Source organism: Rattus norvegicus, chromosome 14 (genome assembly GCF_021556685.1).
Source record: "Rattus norvegicus strain SHRSP/BbbUtx chromosome 14, alternate assembly SHRSP_T2T, whole genome shotgun sequence".
Classification (NCBI taxonomy): Eukaryota; Metazoa; Chordata; class Mammalia; order Rodentia; family Muridae; genus Rattus; species Rattus norvegicus.
In genome coordinates, this window is record NC_141547.1 from 34,642,834 (window position 1) to 34,663,194 (window position 20,361).

Sequence of the window (20,361 nt, forward strand, 5' to 3'; positions counted from 1 at the left end):
ATGTACATAAAATAAATAAATAAATAAATCTTTTAAAAAAATAAAGAAACCATTGCTCATATCTTTATCTTGAGTAGTTATATTTCCACAGGTGTATATTATATACTCGAATACTTCTATGAAACTACTAAGATGTTATAGTAGTTATATTCCCACAGGCACATTTTATAGTATATATATTCATGTACTTCTCTCTCTCTCTATATATATATATACACACACATATATATATGTATATATATGTATGTATAATGAAGCACTATTACATTTAAGAAGATCTACACAACTCAGGGCATCAATATTTTCCAAATCATCATGCCATTAAAAAGCCATACACACAAAATGATCTGTAACACATTTTATTCAATACACAATGAAGCAAGGGAGATAAACACATCAGTATCAAAAGGCATATTAATTTCCTCTCAGATTCAAACTGTAACTTCAACAAACTACCGCTTGTCAAGTTCTGCTGTGGTATCAGACACATCTACAAAGATCTGAAGACGACTGAGCTATTCTTCCATCTTCTAACGCTGTACTTATCGGGGGGTAGGTTTTATTTATATTCTTAGGCTAAAACAACATAATGCAGCACTTTGAATGCAGGAGATGGAGATGGGAATCCAGCTGTCTTTTATTAACTGTGACACAAAACAGATGTTCAATAACATCAAGTAATGACACTTGTCTCACTAATTTGTTTCAGAAAATATAGTTATTTCTTTAAATGCCCCTATTATAGTATAATTGAAATACAATAAACCACATGCTTAAGGTGTACAATTTGATAAATTTTGACATGGGAATACATCTGTGAAAGCTTGGCTTTAGTTCATGAATATGGCCACACTCTCTTCCTTTTACCTTCCTATTCTACCTCTCTCTTCTTCCCACTCTGATTTCTAGGTGTCGTGTTCAGATGAAAAATGTCCTCACAGGCTCATGGGTTTGTATGCTCAGTCCCTAGCTGATTGTGCTATTTGGAGAGGCAGTGAAACTTTTAGGCAGTGGACCACAGCTAGAGGAAGAGAGGCATGAACGGGGTAGACATTGGGGATCTGAGTCAACCTGCTTCTACCCAAGCTCTCTCTTTTTTGTTGACCATGTTTTCTGGGACTAAGCCCACCCCTTGCCTTCTCCATGTGATAGGCTGAGTTTCTCCAAAGACTGAGCCAAAACAAACATTTCCATCTCTAAGTTACTTCTGTCAGATATCACGAGATGAGGACAGGTACTCTACAAAGTCAACAGTCTTTCTGTCGCTCCATTTCAGTTTGCATTTCCAGAATTTTATAAATATGTGATACATTATGTGCACTTGCTTAGTTTCTTTTTTGTGACATAATTATTTTGAGATTCATTCATTCTTTTTCATGTACACAAAGTTCATTTTTATTATTGAATATTCTACTGTATGGACATAGTTAAATTAACATTTTGCTATTTGCTTTAAATTTATTCTTTGCCTTTATTTCCTGTTTACTTATCCACCCCAGGGTAAGTTTTTATAATACCATTATAAAAATTTCATTTACATGTTTTTAATTACAATGTAAAAATATTTATTTTTATGTATGTATGTGTGCCATGTGTGTATGCAGGTGTCCTCAAAGGCCAGAAGAAGCCATCATACACATGAGGCTGGACTACAAGTGCTTGTGAGCTGCCTCACATGGGTGCTGGGAACTGAACTCAGGACCTCTGGAAGACAAGTAAGTGATCTTAATCATTGAGCCATATCCTCATCCCTCCAATCAGAATTTGTGTCTGTGTTAGTTCAGTAGTTGCTCTAGACTTTGATCTTTGTCTTAATATTCCTGATATTAAGGTTTCTCCTACTCCTTCTTAGCTCATGTACTGTTACCATGTGCCTTTATTTTAAATTTCAATGCATTTGTGGCAACTTATGAAACAGTCTGACAGTCATAGTTTTCTTTAGACTTTCCACTCTTTGTTGTAAGTCCATGTGTCTTGACAAATATCTGACGGTAAATCTCATTATGTATATGATATGTATATGTATGTATGTACATACATATGTATATGTATGTATATGTATGTATATATATGATGTAACCTTTTGTGATGCAATTGTATCTTGGATGTAGAAATCTGTCTTCTTCTCATCCTTTCTTCCCGCTAAATCCCTAGCAATCACAGATCTTTTCATTGTTTCCATGGTTTTATTTTCCCAGAATCTATCTCCCTCCCTCTCTCTCTCTCTCTCTCTCTCTATATATATATATATATATATATATATATCACATATGTATATATATCACATATGTATATGTATGTATATGTATATATATGTATATGTATATGATGTAACCTTTTGTGATGATTTTTATTTACTTAGAAATATATTGCTTTGTCCTTTAATGACCTGATCGCTCATATCTTTTTATAAATGAAAAAATATTCCATAGTTTGGATTAGAACCATTGAAGATTAGAGCTACTGAAGATCTGGCTTCCTTCTAAGTTTTGTGGTTCTAAGTGAGTGTCTACAAAACTTTGTGGGATTCTATAGCTTAAGAGTGTAATGAGTTGTTGCAGTCAAAATATATTACAATCCCCAGGTAGGGACAGTGCTTATATTGAAAGGAGCAAAGAAATTTCTCCGTGTTCCAGTTCCTAAGACAGGTTTCACTGATGAGTAAATATATTGATGCAATAAATGTTAGTTGAGTTCTTCTTCTATGTCATATGCTATTCTGGACCCAGAGAATACCGTTATAACAGATAAACAGAGAGTGGCAGTTTTGGAAAAAGATCTGACATGTAATGAAGAGATCTCACTAAGGTGGGGGCCATGACCAGGACTTAAGGTAAGAAGGCAATTAGGAGGGATAGAACACCATCTCAGGACAACACGATAAGGCCTTGGGGGGAAAGAGAAGCTTCCCTTTAAAACCTGTGTAGGAGCCTCACTAAGAAAGAGAGCTTAAAGAAAATGAGTATGAGAGAGAGGCTCTGCAAGAGATGTACTGGTGCATAGTGGCACATATGTTATAGGAATAACCAACCCCTTTTTAAAACCTGGATTTAAGGGCCACTGCATGTGATGGAACCCATGCTTGACACTGATAAAGTGGCCAAACACCCGAGACTAGGTAGATGACATACACAGGATCCTACTACAGGATCTGCTAAAGGAGCATAGCAACAGCATAACTTCTAATGACATACGGTTACATCTACAGATGACCACTCGATGCTCACCAGAGAAGCTTCTTTTTGCAATGGATAGCAACTAACACAGAGGCCCGCAGTTGTCAATGAGCAGAGAGACAGAGACTTTGGCGTTCTCAGTACCAAATGGTATGTGTTTATTAAATCCCTCCCCTCAAGACTCAGGCAGCTATGTGGAAGAAGAGATGGAAGGATTCTAAGAGCCAGACGTGGTGAGTTATTCCAAGAAAACAGCTTATTCCAGATACAACAGGACTGCACACACATGAAATCGTAGAGAGAGTGGCAGTATGCACAGGGCCTATGCAGTTCAAGCCAGATAGAGTTCTAGCACTAAGAAGGGAAAGTAGACACAGGGTCCCACCCCTAACCAAGAAGCTATTTGCAGTTGATGCCAAATGGCAAAAGGAAAATCAAATTTCTCCAATAAAATATCACCAGGTATATCAGCCACATTCCAGAGCCCCAGGCCCAGATCCCCAGGCCCAGGAGCAATTGGTCAATATAAAATGGACTCCATGTGTTTTTAAAAGATTTATATTTATTTTGTTTATATGAGTACACTGTAGCTGTCTTTAGACACACCAGAACAGGGCCTCAGACCTCATTTACAGATGGTTGTGAGCCACCATGTGGTTGCTGGGAATTGAACTCAGGACCTCTGGAAGAGCAATCAGTGCTCTTAACCACTGAGCCATCTCTCTAGCCCTTTGCTTTGTTTTGATACTTCTTTTATCTTTCATTTTTGTTGGTTTATTTGTTTTGACCTTTGTTCTATGTTTTTATTTGAGAGAACATGGAGTTGGGTGGGTGGGTAGGGTTAAAAAGGGTCTGGAGGCGTTGGGGGAATATGATCAAAATATATTGTATGTAAAATAGTTAAGTAAATTTTTATATAAAAAACAAAAATTAAAAGGAAACAAAATCATGTAGAAAGATTGCTGAGACAGACAGACACACACACAGATAGAGATAGATAGATAGATAGATAGATAGATAGATAGATAGACAGACAGACAGACAGACAGACAGACAGATAGTCCAAGAGAGGAGCTTCACAAGCAGCACAGTGGGGACACGGCTCCAGAGGAAGCCCTAGGACAAAGGTAATATCTGACTTTCATGGGAAGTTTTATATCATGTGACTTAATTCAACATAGCCTACAGGCCAAGGAGCTAGGTATTGAGTTGAGTCAAACATTCCTCTCACAGTTTGAGGGGCAAGAGCTGGAAGGTCACAACATATCATGACTTCTTAACTCTGTCAGAGAGAGGGAGAGGGAAGAAGAGGGAGCAGGAGAATGTGGGGGAGAGGAGACGACAAAGATGGGCTTGTGGCTTGAGTTCTACAAATTGTCAGATTTTGTCTATGAGAGTGATCAGCATCTTAAACTGACAAATACAGTAGTGGGAAACTCAGAAATGGCCTGTGTCTTGAAGGAAATAATACTGAAGAAGAACAATGTTAAAAAAGAGTTACTAAAAATACTAAGTTGTCAATTGATCAAGAGAGGCATATATGGCTCAAGAAAACGTTTAATGGAAATGTGGAGTGGGCAGTGAATAGTCACACTGAACGCTGAGACGTGGTGACACATTAACGGGTGTTTGCCACTCCATTTATTTAACCCACTATTCTCCCCCATAAAAATTCTGATGAATGTGTTTTCTATTAGGTTACAGCTCCATATAACAGACACAAAGTCAGTAATATTTGAGAGATATAGATGTCAAAGTCAACCATAGATGAGAAATTAGATTTTTCTCTCACACAAAAATTTGTAATACTATAAAAGCTATAGTCTGCATGATTACTGGGAGCCCAGGATCTCTCTTTTTTGACCTGCCAACCATACAGTGATGTCATCACCCACCGGGCCTGAGATGATGCATCTGTATGTCTGAATTCTAGTGTGCTTGAGAAAGATGCAGGTGTGTTTGTTTCCTGTAAGGGCAGGGCCTAGAATGGCATATATCTCTCTATTCTAAAGCCTTTGGCCAGAACTTGGCCCTACAGTTACAAGGGTGCATATGCAGAATGGCTTTATGCTAAGAACGAAAATAACGAGCATTTGGGCTCGAAGGCAGAGAGAGCAGTGAGCCTTCACCACACCCTCTCTTTTGGCATAGTTTAGGCATCCATGGATGGCCTTGGGCCTATGGATGGCCTTGGCCTATAGATGGCCTGCCTGTCACTTTGCATCTATCTCTGGATCACCATTGGTCTGGGAAAGAGATATGGTAATGGCCAGCCAGCACAACTCAGGCTTGTCTCTAAGATACTGCTTGAATTTAGCTTACCTGGTTGTGGTGATTAATCTTGTATGTCAACTTCTTGGCCCTTGGGTGTGCATTACTTGGTTGGGCATCATTTTAAATTTGTCCGTGGCATAGTTTGGATGAAGTGACCATTTGGATTGATAGGATGAATCAAGCAGATTGCCAACCACCATGTGAGTGGTCTTTCTCTAATTCATTAAAGACCTAGAGCCAAAAGACCGAACTTCCCCCCAATACCCCAACACACCCAAATACACACATTGAGGGGGCACTCCTGCCCAGCCAACTGGAGCTAGGATGCTAGCATATTCCTGCCTTCAGAGTTGAATGGAAATACAGTTAGCTCTCTCGGGTCAACAGCTTACTGACCACAGATGTTGGAACATTGAGACTCGTCAGCTTCTAGGACTGCATCAGCCAGTTTGTTAGAATAGACACATAAGTGAGGGGGCGGGGTTCCGTCACTGCATATCCTGAGATATATTTTAGTTAAAAGGAAACACAGATTAGGAGCTGTTGGCTTTGTCCCTGTTTATGACAAATGGAGGCAGTTGGTGCTGGCAGCCATGATATGTCTCCTACAGATTGGAGGGTGACTAATCTAGGATGGGATCTAGATCTTCAGGGCCATGGTATCCTCCAGGTCATAATGCAGATGAGAAAACACTGTTTTTGACTCAAAGTTGCAGTCAGCTGCTTGTAATGCAGTACATTTGATCTCGTTTCCTGTGACTTTTCCAGTCTCCATAGAAACCACAATATATTGCTTTTTGCGTGCTGATTGAGAGTACCCTTTAGAGCTTAGCCACCAGGGTGGTTTAAAGAGGAACAGCACCTGTAGATTCACGTGTTTGAATGGTTGGCCATAGGGAGTGGCTCTAATGAGAGGTGTGGCCTTGTTGGAGGAAGCGTGTCACTATGGACTGGGCTTTGAGGTTTCTGAGGCCCGAGTTACACCCAGTGCCATGCACAGTTGTCTCCTTCTGCTGTCTTCAGATCAAGGTGTAGAACCCTCAGCTCCTCCAGTGTCCAGTGAATGTCTGCCTGCACACTGCCATGCTTCCTGCCATGATGATAACGGACTAAACCTCTGAAACTGTAAGCCAGCTCCAATAATGTTTTTATTTATAAGAGTTTCTGTGGTCGTGGTGTCTCTTTAAAGCAATGAAGACAGACTTCAAATGGACCAGTTATCAACATGGTCCAAGCAAAGCCCTGGAACCAGGAAGTGTCGTGAGCAGTCTGCCTCTTAGACTAGGTTCTTGGTTTGCGTTGTCAGGCTCAGACATAAGGAAAGCTCTTGCCATGGCAGAGTTAATATGAGTGTGTCATGTCCGATGCCTGTGCAGGTAAGATAGACCTGCTCACTTCACTGAGACAATGAGAATTAGGTTCAGTCAACAGTGACTTTTAGGAACAAATTAACACAAATTTTGTTTTTATGACTGCAAAAAACTGATCATTATATATTTATGTGTATGTGTGTGAGTGTTCACTTTCAGGTGGGCTTGCTCAGGGCTGTCTCTCTCTGTGAGTGTGTGTGTATATGTGTGTGTGTTGTAGATCAGAAGTCAATGTTAGGTGTCTCATATATATATATATATATATATATATATATATATTTAAAGACTTATTTATTTTATCTGTAATGCTGTTTTGCCCACATGTCTGTCTGTGCACCATTTGTGTGCAGAAGAACTTGCAAAGGTCAGAAAAAGGACCTGGATCCCCTGGAACTGGAGTTATAGACAATGGTGAGTCTCCCTGTAGGTGCTGGGAACTAAAGCTGGGTCTTCTGCAAAATCACAAGTTCTCAGTCAGCGAGCTGTCTCTCCAGCAGTCTTCATCTTAGTTTTTCACACATCTCATTTAAAGTGGACAAGTTACTGTTTTTCAGTACATTCTAGCGTTTAACCACCATCTCTAATTCTATCACCCCCAAATAAACCTTAACCACTAACAGCAGCCGTTGTTTCTCACTTCTCAATCCCCAGATCCCACTAACCTACTTTCTGCATGTGTAAATTTGCCCATTACAGACATTCAATAAAAACGAAGCCTCGGGGAATAGTGAGAAGCTGGGTGTTAAGAGACCTGACCGTTCTTCCATTCCCATCGCCCACTTGGAGAATCACGACCGTTTCTAATTTCAGTCCAAGGAGAGCCTACCCTCTTCTGGCATCCGTGGGCACTGCATGCACATGGCACACAGACATACATGTCTGCAAATTACCCATACACAAATTAAAATTTAAAAAGATAAATTTTTTAAATTTATGATCTTTTAATTAAATGTATATAAAACGTATATGACATTTAATCACCGTTTTACATCACTTGGTTGTGTAATTTTAGAAATCTGGTAAATTGAAGTACCCAAGTAAACCAGTGGGGGAAAACGCCTTGTTTTGTTTCAAATGCCACGGGCCTATAATTTGAATATGTAAGAACAAGCTGAGGCATTCTTCCTCCAGTGTCTGAGCCTAAGAGCAATCTAAAGTCTTGATGGAGCACCAAGTGATGACCCATAGCAGGCGAGCAGAGGCAAAGGGTCCTCACCTCTGGAACCCAGTGGTTCCTCTCCAGCTCATACATAGTCCTAGAACAGAGTAATTCCTTATCAGGTTCATCCATGCTATCCACAAGGACAGCATTCCTGCCTAGTCTGTGACTGTGGCTGTGAGACCCTGAGAAGGAAGGAACTGTCCCCGTGAGCAACAGTGTTCAAGGACCAGCCTCCTGTGGTTTAGGTAGGACAGGCTGAAGAACCAGCTTTTGTCCCAAGTGGTGGTTTCATACAACTTTAAGCCCAGCACTAGGGAGGCAGGCAGATCTCTGAGTTCAAGGCTAGCCTGGTCTACATAGTGAGTTCCAGGACAGCCAGGGCTACACAAAGAAAGACTCAAGAAAACAGAAACAAACAGAAAACCCCCAAATCCTCTTTTACAGTCAGCTCTCCAGGTGGGTGTGTAAAGGAGTGGGGGATCTGCCTTGTTCTAGGCAGGCAGAATTCACCCAGTAAGCTGTAGTTGAGCTGGAAGATCTGTGACACTCACAAGCGCAGACCTTGGAGTCAGATAATTACCGATTTGGATGTCCCCTTGGATACATTGGAGATCCTAACTGCACGAGTACGGTATGAGTGACAGAGGTGCTCTTCTCTGGAATTTTTATTTTGGATCGTTTCCAAGTAATTTTTCTCTTAGCCCAGGCTTAATTCAAGTTCTCCATCCTCCTGCATCATTTGGGTTTATAGCCACTGAACACCACACTCTACTTAGCATAAATTCTATTTTGAGATGCAGTCTCACTTCCTAGCTTGGTCTATAACTCACAGTGTAGCCCAGGCTGTCTTTGTATTTGTAATCCTCCTACTTCAGCTCCTATCTGAGAGCTGGGATTACTGCCTTGCACCAAGTATGGCTTTGCTTAACTTTCCTTTTCCCCCCACTGTCCTTTGTTCCTTCCTTTTTATCAGGCTAGTCTGGATCTAAGTTTAACAAGAGAAGCTGTCACAGCAGCCCTTCCAACTCTTCCATAAATGCTTCATAAACATCGTCCTTAGTTTGTACCGATACAGGAACTGAAGGACCAGATCTGGGGGCTGCAGAGTCCTCCTCTGTCCTTCTTCGGGAAACAGCAGTAGCCCCTTATTCTCTGGGCACACCCTCAGTGCAGTGGGCACAAATCGTGTGACCTCTGCCTTGGGATTGGTGATCTGGGGCTTGGCACTGATGGTCGCTGTGGCTTTCATCTGGATGGTGGCTGCACTTGCATCAACCGCCTTCAGTCGCTCAACACCCCTGGGTCGGGCAAGGGAGCTGGTGGGAAAAGACCAGGTGGAGCAGGTCCAAGAGGAGGCACCAAAGGTGGGCGCATCATGCCAGGAGGAGGTAGCCTTGGTGCGGGTCCTGGAGGAGGAGGTTCAGGGGGCAGACCTGGAGGTGGGCCTGGGAAAGGGCCAAGAGGTTGGCCGGGTGGTAGTCCTGGAGGTAAAAATCATGGTAAAGGCTCTCAGATTCCTGGCATTCCAGTTGGTCTCAGGAATGGAGCAGCCCCTGGTGATGGCCCAGGAGGAAGGCCTGTAGGTGGTCCAGGAGGCCCTAAGGGTGGGGCAGGTGGTGGCCCAAGAGGCGGCGGTCCTGCCATGGGTGGGCGGGGCTTGTATCGGAGGAGGAGGAACGGACTGTGGAGGAGCCTGCTGCTGTGGAGAGGCTTCAGACGAGCCACCAGAGTGGGAATCCTCTATATGCTGCTCTGCGATTCCTTCTCTGCTTCAGAATCGTCAGTCGTCGTCGTCATCCTCCTCTGAAAACTCCTCTACTTCCCATCCTTCCTCAGGGATTTCCTGACCTGCCATTCGCAGCATCATGGCTTGAAGAGGAGTCAGCTCCCTCATGTTCCTCTCCTTCCTTGATTTCCCAGTCACATCGGCAAGTCGGATGCTCAGACCTGACTTCTCCTCAGCGTTGTGTGCTCACTGTCATAGCGGTGACTGAACGCATCTGATCTGTCAGTGTCACTGTCCTCAGTACTGTCATCCTGCTTATCCTGATCCATGTACTCTGGATAACCATCGTCTTCGCTAGCGCTGGACATGTCACCATCATGACCCTGTTGAGCAAGCTCTGGGCTGTACAGCATGTCTTCATCTCGCCTCTGAGGGGGAAGATGTAGAGCAAAGCCCACTTTACGGCCACACATCTGCAGAGCTTGAGGAGGAGGTGGGCCAGGTGGAGGGCCCGGTAGGTTTCTGCCAGGGGGCAAATGTGGCACACCATGTCCCAGGGGAGGAAGGATCGAAATTGCTCGTGTTGGAGGCCCATATGCTCAGTTTTCTTCAGGATGGAGGGTAGCTGGCACCAGGAAGAGGAATGTTCTGGATCAAGATGTTGGAAGGAGCATGCAGCATGTCTGGCAAAGGGAAGTGCTCAACTTCCGCATGCTGAGCGTTCTTGACCGCATCAAAGCACTGGCTCAGTTGAGTTCTCTTCTGTTTATATGCTACTTCTAGCTTTCTCAATTCTTTGTAAGTATCTGGGTTTTCTTTCTCATCAAGTTGTAAAATTTGTTCAAAGCTTTCCCACAGCTTTTTCTGCTTGTCTTTCAGTACTTTCTCACTCAACTGTGGCTGTGCACTGGGTTAAACCCCAGTTCATGCAGTTTCTCCCTGTCCCGGATAATTCGTTTGGGGTCTTTCATCTTCAAAGCCACAGCTCGGACCGTCATGCGACCGTCGACCGTCTTTGTTCTTTTCCAATTCTATTTTCCGGGCTTCCTTTTGGGCTTGGTCTGTGGGATTCATCAACTTTCCACTCTTGGTGAGGATGTTGATCTTCATCCCATATTGACAATTTATATGATTTACTTCTTCATTTAAAAAACAGTCTACAGTCCAACTAAGTCAACAGTGGTCAGCAGTGAATGGGAAGTCCAAGAGTCTAGTAGTTGTTCAGTCCCACGAGGCTCGTGGTTTCAGCTGGTCGTCTGTATAAACTGGAATCCTGAAGAAGTCGGTTCCAACAGATGTGCTGTCAGGTAAGTGCAACTAGTCAAGAAGAGTGGGTTCCCCTTCTTCCAATATCCTTATGTAGGCCTCCGGCAGAAGGCATGGCCCAGATGAAAGGTGTATGCCACCAGGTCTGGATCTAGAACTTGCTTTGTCCCAGAGGTCTGATGGCCTCAGTCTCCTGAGATTGAAGGCCTGCCCTACCTTGCCCAGGCCTAAGCCTTTCATAGGGGCCCTATGCCTCAAGATCTCCATGATAAGATACTGGTCAGACACCTGTGTCTTCTAGGCTTAGGATCTGGATCACAGGTGAGCCCTCATTCCTGGTTGTAGTTCATTCCAGTTGTAGTCAATTGACAACCAAGAATAGCCATCACATGCATCACACGGTAAATGAAACAGGAGCGGGGATAATGAATCTAGGTTCAAAGACAAACACATGCTCTTTACTTTTCTCCCTGGATGTGTACTATTCAACAACCCTGAGGGCAGAAAGCAATTCATTCAAACATATTTATTTTAATTTAATACCAAGTCAAATGATTCGTGACCCTCAAACAAAACAAATATAAAAAATGAAGGGGTTGGGGATTTAGCTCAGTGGTAGAGCGCTTGCCTAGGAAGCGCAAGGCCCTGGGTTTGGTCCCCAGCTCCGAAAAAAAGAACAAAAAAAAAAAAATGAAGTTTTAGAGCTCCCCAGACTTAATAATTAAGATATATATTTTTCTTACTAGCACATATGACTCCTGATTTATATATTTTAAGGTAATTAAAAGTGGTAGTCACTGTAGGGAAATATTTTCAAGCCCTGCTTTCATTAGTATCACTTGTTTCTCTTCCATTTCAAATGAATGAAACTTTCAAAATTTAACCTTGCCCATAGTAAAAAAAGGAACAAATGTTTCCAGTTGAAAGTGCATGACATTTTCCTATAGGCTGCCCCTCTTGTCACTCACTTTGAGCAGTAAATAAATCTACTTTCTTTCTAGGTTGGGAATGGGAAGATCCCGAGGTAAATGTAAGACTCTACAACTGTGATTCTCTTGGCTCCTTGGTGGAGACTTTGTAAGTTGTTTTAGTTAATGGTTCTTTCATCAAGCGTTCAACTGCCCAGCTCCCTGCTATTTCCCAGATGTTTCAGAACTAATCAGTGTCGATTATTTCATTATAAATGTTCATCAGAAAACAGAGGGGCAGGAGTTTGGGAGGAAGGAAAGGGTACTGATTATAGAGAACTAGAAAAAGGCATGGATACGACCTTTTCTCTTTTTGATGATATCTTTAGTGTTTCCCTTTTTAAACCTGCCTCAGGCTCACGTTTTGACGCCACCACCCACCCCCTCAACTAAAAACACATCAGTCATGAGTCAAGGGGAATTTTTACAAGACCATAGTGCCTTCGTCTACAAAAGAAACTCCTAAAAAAAAAAAAAGTAGTTGGGAGAGGTCAAAAGACCAAGGGAACCCAGACAACACAAATGCAACCCGAGCGGTCCAGGTCCACTGAAGGAGGCCTCAACAGCACCTGCTGAAACCATAGCAACGATTGATGCTGACACAAGCTCAGGAGATGGACCTAGCTCAGCTGGCATGATTGGCACAGGACCTGTCGGAGGCAGCGTCATGGCAGCCCCGGAAATCTGAAGTCTGTGGTTCCTGTGACCAGGACCCAGAGGAGGAAGAGCATGGCCCCTGGGCCTGGTGTTTTTGAGGTGACTTCTCAGGTTCTGGGGAGGGTCGCAGAAACGGAGCACCTAGGACTCACACACTCACAGGACTGCAAGGTTCCTGGGACTGCAAAAGAGACTAGCGGGCAGCTCCCAGGTTACTTTCTGCGAAGGGACCTTCACCTCTGCTTCTGGGCCAAGCACCCAGGGGCCACTATCTTGAAACCTTGCGTCAAATAAATTATTTTTAAAATATTATTTTTCTTTTTATTGAGTATTTTTATACATTTTAAATGTTATCCCCTTTCCAGGTTTCCTCTTCAGAAACCTGCTATCCCATCCACCCCCCCTACTTCTATGAGGGTGCTTCCTCACCCACTCACCCACCCCTTCCCACCTCCTCGCCCTGCCATTTCCCTACACTGGGGCATCAAGACTTGACAGGACCAAGGGTCTCTTCTCCCATTCATGCCCAACAAGGCCATTCTCTGCTACATATGCAGATGGAGTCATGGGATGCTCCATGTGTATTCTTTGGTTGGTGGTTTAGTCCTTGGGAGTTCTGGAGTATTTGGTTGGTTGACATTGTTGTTCTTCTTAAGGGGTTGCAGACTCATTCAGCTACTTCAGTCTTTTCTCTATCTCCTCCATTGTGTACCTTGTCCAATGGTTGGCTTCGAGCATCCACCTCTGTATTTGTAAGGCTCTGGCAGAGTCTCTCAGGAAACAGCTCTATCAGGCTCCTGTCAGCATGCACTTCTTGGCATCTGCAATATTGTCTAGGTTTGGTGGGTGTATATGGGATGAATCTCCCAGGTGGGGCAGGCTCTGGATGACCTTTCCTAAAGTTTCTGCCCCACACTTTGTCTCTGTATTTCTTCCTGTGAATATTTTTGTTCCCCCTTCTAAGAAGGTCTGAAGCATCCACACTTTGGTCTCCCTTCTTCTTGAGCTTTGTGTGGTTTGTGAATTGTATCTTGGGTATTCTAACCTTTTGGGCTAATATCCACTTTTCAGTGAGTGCATACCATGTGCGTTCTTGTGTGTTTGGGGGTTACCTCACTCAGGATGATACTTTCTAGTTCCATCCATTTGCCTACAAATTTCATGAAGTCATTGTTTTTAATAGCTGAGTAGTATTCCACTGTGTAGATGTACCACATTTTCTGTTTCCATTCCTCTTTTGAAGAATATCCGGGTTCTTTCCAGCTTCTGGCTATTATAAATAAGGCTGCTATGAACATAGTGGAGCACGTGTCTTTGTTGTATGTTGGAACAGGAGAGGTATAGCTGGGTCCTCAGGTAGTTCAATGTCCAATTTTCTGAGGAACCTCCAGACTGATTTCCAGAATGGTTGTACCAGTCTGCAATCCCACCAACAATGGAGGAGTGTTCCTCTTTCTCCACATCCTCGCCAGCATCTGCTGTCACCTGAGTTTTTGATCTTAGCCATTCTCACTGGTGTGAGGTGGAATCTCAGGGTTGTTTTGATTTGCATTTCCCTGATGACTAAGGATGTTGAACATTTCTTTAGGTGCTTCTCAGCCATTCGATATTCCTCTGTTGAGAATTCTTTGTTTAGCTCTGTACTACATTTTTTAATAGGGTTATTTGATTCTCTGGAGTCTAACTTCTTGAGTTCCTTGTGTATATTGGATATTAGCCCTCTATTGGATGTAGAATTGGTAAAGATCTTTTTCCAATCTGTTGGTTAAGTGGGCATGGTGCTACATAGCATGGGAGGCAGAGGCAGGCAGATCTCTGTGACTTCCAGGTCAGCCTGGTTTATATAGCAAGTGGCAAGACAGTCAGGTCTGTGTAGAGAGACTGTCTCAAGCAAACCAAAAACAAAACAAAACAAAGCCAAAACCAACCAAACAAAAAACCAAACTAAAACAAAGCAAAAACAAAAAAAAATTAGATGACATAATCTTTTCATTTGGGTTCTTCTGCTTTATCATGTATCAGAACACCATTTTTTTCTCATGGCCAAATAATATCCAAAAAATATGGAAACCATATTTTACCTATCAATAATTCATTAGTTAATAAACTGATGGCTTGGTTGGTTTCCATTTTGGGATGCTATGTTTTCAGTTCTCATGGGTATATCGCCATTGTAAGAATTTCTGGGCCACATAGTAACCCCTTGTTTAGCATTTTAAATCAGATGTTATGCATATTTATGAGGGACAACATTGTCATTCAACAAACGGATACAATTGTGTAATGACTCTGTAAAAGATGATTATTAATATTCTGTATATATTAATGCTGGAAATCAATATGGCGGCAGTTATTCCTTGACCGGCAAGCTCCCCAAATATTCAGACAACTTAGACCTTAGCCAGGCAGACTCTGACCACCTTGCCCCATCCAGACATGTGGCGAGCCTGTGGTCACTTCTGTCTTCTGTCATGTCTCTGAGCCAAAGGCCTTCCTCTTTGTTGTTCTCTGAGTTCCTTTCTCCTTCCCAGTCTTATGGCTGTTTGCATTGTCACCTCTGGGCCAAGACCAGTTTCTCCCTTAGTGGAAGGAGGAGGAAAAAGAAAGAAAGAGAAAGCTTTCAATTTGCTGTCTTTTTCTCAGCCATTCACGCAGACATCACTCCCATTGTCTCGCCTAGAAATTCACTTCTGACATAGCGTTATAATTTTAAGATATATTTGTCGTTAGCAAGCCAGAATTTTAAAATCATGGAAGTGCAAAAGATGGCGGTAAGCCCCCTGTTGGAATAGTTGCTGAGGTAAGTCCTAACTTAACACACACCTGCTCTCATCATCTCAGCAATATCCGTTTACAAAAAAAAAAAAAAAAAATACATTGCACAAACAGGGTTTCAGAGCCCACAGTTTAAACCAGAAGAGTCCTATTGTGCCTTGTTTCACTCTGCTCCCAGACTACATCAGTAACAACTTCGTATACATATCTATAACCATGTGCGTCCCATTCTCTGTTCTTTGGACACTGTCTTACCTTGTTTGGGCTGCTGTAGCAGAAATACCATTTATCCCTTACAGTTCTAGAGGTTGTACTTATTAGAAGCAGGAGCTGGCAGATTTGGGAGTGAGGGCTCCCTCCCTAGATAACAGATGCCTGTCTTCTTGCTATTTGCTCACACAGTAGGACAGACAGGGCTCTCTGGGGTCCTGTTTATGCCAACCATAATCCCATTTATGAGGCTTCTCTGCCTATAACCAATCACCTCTTCCCAAATTCCATCTCCTAAGACTATCACCAGAAGGATTAAGATTTCAGCATAAATGTATGTTCTGGGTATTGGTAAGTTAAATCAATGGTTATATTTTCCAAGAAAAAATATCAGAAGGAAAATGGGGTTAATTAGAATTCAGGAATCAGAGTGTGATGGTTTATATATACTTGGCCCAGGGAGTGACACTATTAGAAGATATGGCTCTGCCGAAGTAGGTGGGTCACTGTGGGTACTGGCTATAAGACTCTCACCCTAGCTGCCTGGAAGCCACTATTCTGCTAGCAGCCTTCAGATGAAGATGTAGAACTCTCAGCTCCTCCTGCACTATGCCTGCCTGGATGCTGCCATGTTCCTGCCTTGATGATAATGGACTGAACTTCTGAACCTTCAAGTCAGTAAGTCAGTGCCAATTAAATGTTGTCCTTTGTAGGAGTTGCCTTGGTCATGGTGTCTGTTCACAGCAGTAAGACCCTAACTAAGACACAGAGGCTGGGGAGATAGCTCCATGGGTAGGGGCGCTTGATGTGTAAATAAGGGGATCTGGGTTTGACCTCTGATACACATAGGTGATGGGGGAGAATGGGAGGATAAGAAGGGAGCTGCTTTCCACATCTTTCATTTTCATCTGGCACTAGGTAGGCGTACAATTGACAGTGAGCAGACACTTGGTTTTTGGGTGATGTGGAATTTCATAGTCAGTGTAGCTGCCACTTCTCCCTCATTAACAGTCAGCTCATTTTTAGCCTGAAGAAGAAATCATCTCTTTATTTTGGCCCTTGAGAGAGAACGGCAGACATTGTAAGTGCAGTAACAGGAGCAGGGATGGAAAAGAACAGTCACGAGTGCTCTGTGGGGCGCAGAAGCTAATGAAACATTCTTATTATTCTGTGTTCTGCTCCAGAGAACCTTCCACAATTGTCCTCTGTAGTTAAATTTGACTCTATTGCCTTTTACTGTCGCAGGAATGCGAAGGATGAAAAGTTCACAAGCCATTTGTGTTCAAATAGGCTGCAATTAAAAAGTCCTAGGCAAGCATTGTAAGCATAGACACAAGAAAGCTGGAGAGGAAAAATATATATCAAGCAGGGAATGTTCACACAAGTTATAACCCGCCTGATAATAGAAAGGGAACAGGAAGCTGGCGAGGGGTGGGGGAACCACAGTAACGACCACCGTAAATTAGCCAGTGGGAAAGAGAAGAAACTATCAGACCTCAAAGACAGCTGAACTAAGAACGCTACTTTGGTTTTCTCAAAGAAGTTCCAGGCACTGACAAGTTTTTAATGTGAAAGGTTGATGATTAGAAAACAGACATATTTTATGGAACAAAGAAATAAATGGGCCCCAGCTATGTTTTTATTTTATGTTTTATATTTTAGTTTATGTTTTATGTTTTTATGTTTCTGAACTAAAAATCAAAATGAATACCCACTACCACCACCACCACCACCAATGACAACAAAAACCCCTCTACAGCCCTTCTTAGTGCTTCCGCGATCACTTGATTCCTGACTTCTGGGTAGTCAGACCCCTGGTCGCCGTGTCTCCACAACAGGGTTGTTTTTATTGCATGTCATTGAGGTTTATGTCCTGTTCCATAACCACATTCTGAACACACACACACACACACACACACACACACACACACACAGACACACACATAGACACACACACATATACACACACAGACACATACATACAGACACACACACACAGAGAGAGAGAGAGAGAGAGAGAGAGAGAGAGAGAGAGAGAGAGAGAGAGAGGAGCACAGGGACAGGATTGCTAACAGGCCTTCATTCTCAGATACTTGTGAATCCTTTAACAGCTGTCTGTTATTGAGGTCTAATGGTTACTGCAGCTGGCTCCAATGGTCTAAGAGAATATCATCAGTGTAAAGGATTCTAATTACAAAAGCAGTTCTCCTTTCTAGAAAGCTTACTATAGGCAGAGTCTGCACACCTGATGTTTGATTTAACATGTTCGATAACCTATGAGCTTCAAGTACTTTTGTATTACAAAAGGAACAAACTGAAACCACTCAATTCTCAAGATGTCAAAATACCTCAACACACGCTGAAGGAAACATGAATTTGGATTTCTGTTCTAAAACAAAAGGGCTTATAAAACAAAAGCAGTTCACACAGGAACTGGACCTTGAAGGTCTGTGATAGGTTGAGTGTGCCTCACTCTATCTCCCTATGACAACTAAAATCCTCACAGAACACAGAAAGCTCCTGTCTGACAACTGAGAGTAGACAGGTTACAAAGGGAACCAAAATGGTGAAGAGGGACTGCTATGGGGCCGGTTGCTTTCTTCTTTTGATGGTTCACCCTATCTTCTGGCTGACACTTAAAGGCAGCACAGCACTGGACCTCCGTAGTTATGAGTAGACAGCTTCAAGGTAAACCCTCAGCTTTTTGGCAGAAGAAAGAAGCAGGAAGTGGGGCCTTGGAGGGCAAGGGTTAGTAGAAATGTCCTCTTCCTGTGATGTTCTATTTCTACTCGCCCAGTCTTGCTCCGGCGCAAGGTCATGTGAGAAGCTGTACCTCCACAGTAGCCGCAGATGCTGTGGGGCAGTGGGCACCTATGACAGGATCTTCCTCCCTAACTCATGGACCCTATGGCTTCTGGTTGCTTTGCCCTGAGGATGGATGCAGCCTGTGAGGTGTGGGGATTATATCAGATATTATAGGATGATGGATTATCAATTGTACATGTTCTCATCCATTCTGTGTGCTCCGTATAATTTGAGCACAAACCTGGAGAAGTAATGGAGAAAGGGGGGGAAGGAAGGGAAAGGAGGGGGCTGAGTGGCTGATTTTCCAATCTAGAAAATCTATTATCAGTTTTTATAAGCTTACACAACCATCTACCATATGGCCCAGCAATGGGAAATGACTTTTTATGCTCACATAAAAATCTGTAAAATGCTCACAGTAGCATTTATTTATAGTCACTTAGAAGCAATCCTCCACAGCCTGCCACAGGCAAATGTGTGGATACACTGTATCGGTATAGGGTAATACTACCTAGTAATATGGAGGAATGAACTTGGGATACTGTAGATGGTGTGGATAAATCTCACACAGACTTTTCTAAATGAGAGAACCCCAAACATTAACCCAAACATTATTCTAGTCTTCTCACTTCCCTTCTGTTGCTGGATAAAATACTTTAGCTAAAAGCAGCTTGGGGAGCAAAGGGTTTATTTGGCTTCCACTTCTGGGTCATAGTCCATTGCTGAGAGAAGTCAGGACAATAACGAAAGCACAAACCATGGAGGTGCTTTTACTGGCTTCGTCGCTGGCTCTTACTCAGCTAGCTTTCTTATTCAGCATAGGTCTCTACCTGCCTAAGGATGGTGTCACCCATGGTGGGCTGGGTCCTCCCATGTCAATCATCAGTGTCTCACAGAGATGGCCACAGGCCAATCTGATCTGGGAAACTCCTCAATTGAGACTCCATCAGATGACTCTAAACTGTGTGGCAAGCTGACTGCGGAAGCTAAGATCTCTATCTACTTACATGGTGTCCAAGAAGAGCCCAAAGTGGAGGACGCATGCTTGTTGTAAGTGGTTAGGAGTAAGAGGTAGAACATATGGCTGCTAAATGTCTCTCAGGAGGGGAATGACTGAGAAGATAGTTTCACTGATTCATGCACCAAAGCAAACAAACAAAAATCGCACAGAGCTGTAAGCGTAAGGGACTTTATTGTATTTAAAATTTAAAAACAGGTTTTAAACGTATTCTTAGCAATTCCTTAAGACTTAGAGCCTCAGATGGGATTGCTGGAACACCTTTGCTAGAAGCAAGCTGCAGAAACCTCTGAATTACGAGGGCTCCATCCTGCCGAAGTGTCTCTGAATCTGTTTTGTGGCAGCAATTCCCCTGAGCAGCCCAATCCCATCCTATCCCATCAGAGGAAATCCACACCTCACCCCTGATCTCTGCTGTCTTCCTTCCTCCTTCCACTCCTAGAGGAACCGTTTTGCACACCAAGCCATAGCGCTAAGGAAAATGCAGAAAAGCATCGCTGAAGATGAAGCATAAAGGACCAGAGTGAGATAAAACAAATATAACATATCTGGCAAATCCTGCGTCCACCTCCAGGCCTTCCACTTCACATCGGCCGAGACCTGGGCAGTGTCCTCGTGCCATTTGCCATTCCAAACTTTCTTACAGCAAATGCTTGCTGCATTGGAGAGCTCGGCGTTGAAAGCCCCATTTGGTTAAGTCCGAGCAGACTAGGGTTTGGAAGCCAGGGTTGTTTTCCCCTGTTAAAGAAGAACCACTTGCTGCTGAAGCTCATGTCTCATGTCGGTCCATGCGTTTAGCATTTTCAGTCTATTAGTGAGCAGTATCTCAGTGCCATTGGCCGGGGCCAATGTTGCTTTTATATACAGAGAGCACGGATTGCCCTGAATCTGTGCTGAAGCTCCCGTTTTGATTTATGGCCCCTTGTCTGAGAAAATGAAGTTGATGGATGACTG

The 20,361-nt window shown here is 43.0% G+C and overlaps 1 pseudogene; it reads right to left on the reverse strand.

The window, feature by feature from the left end:
• Positions 1-8,928: 8,928 nt before the first annotated feature.
• Positions 8,929-10,818, reverse strand: Wbp11-ps2 (WW domain binding protein 11, pseudogene 2; annotated as a pseudogene).
• Positions 10,819-20,361: the final 9,543 nt, after the last annotated feature.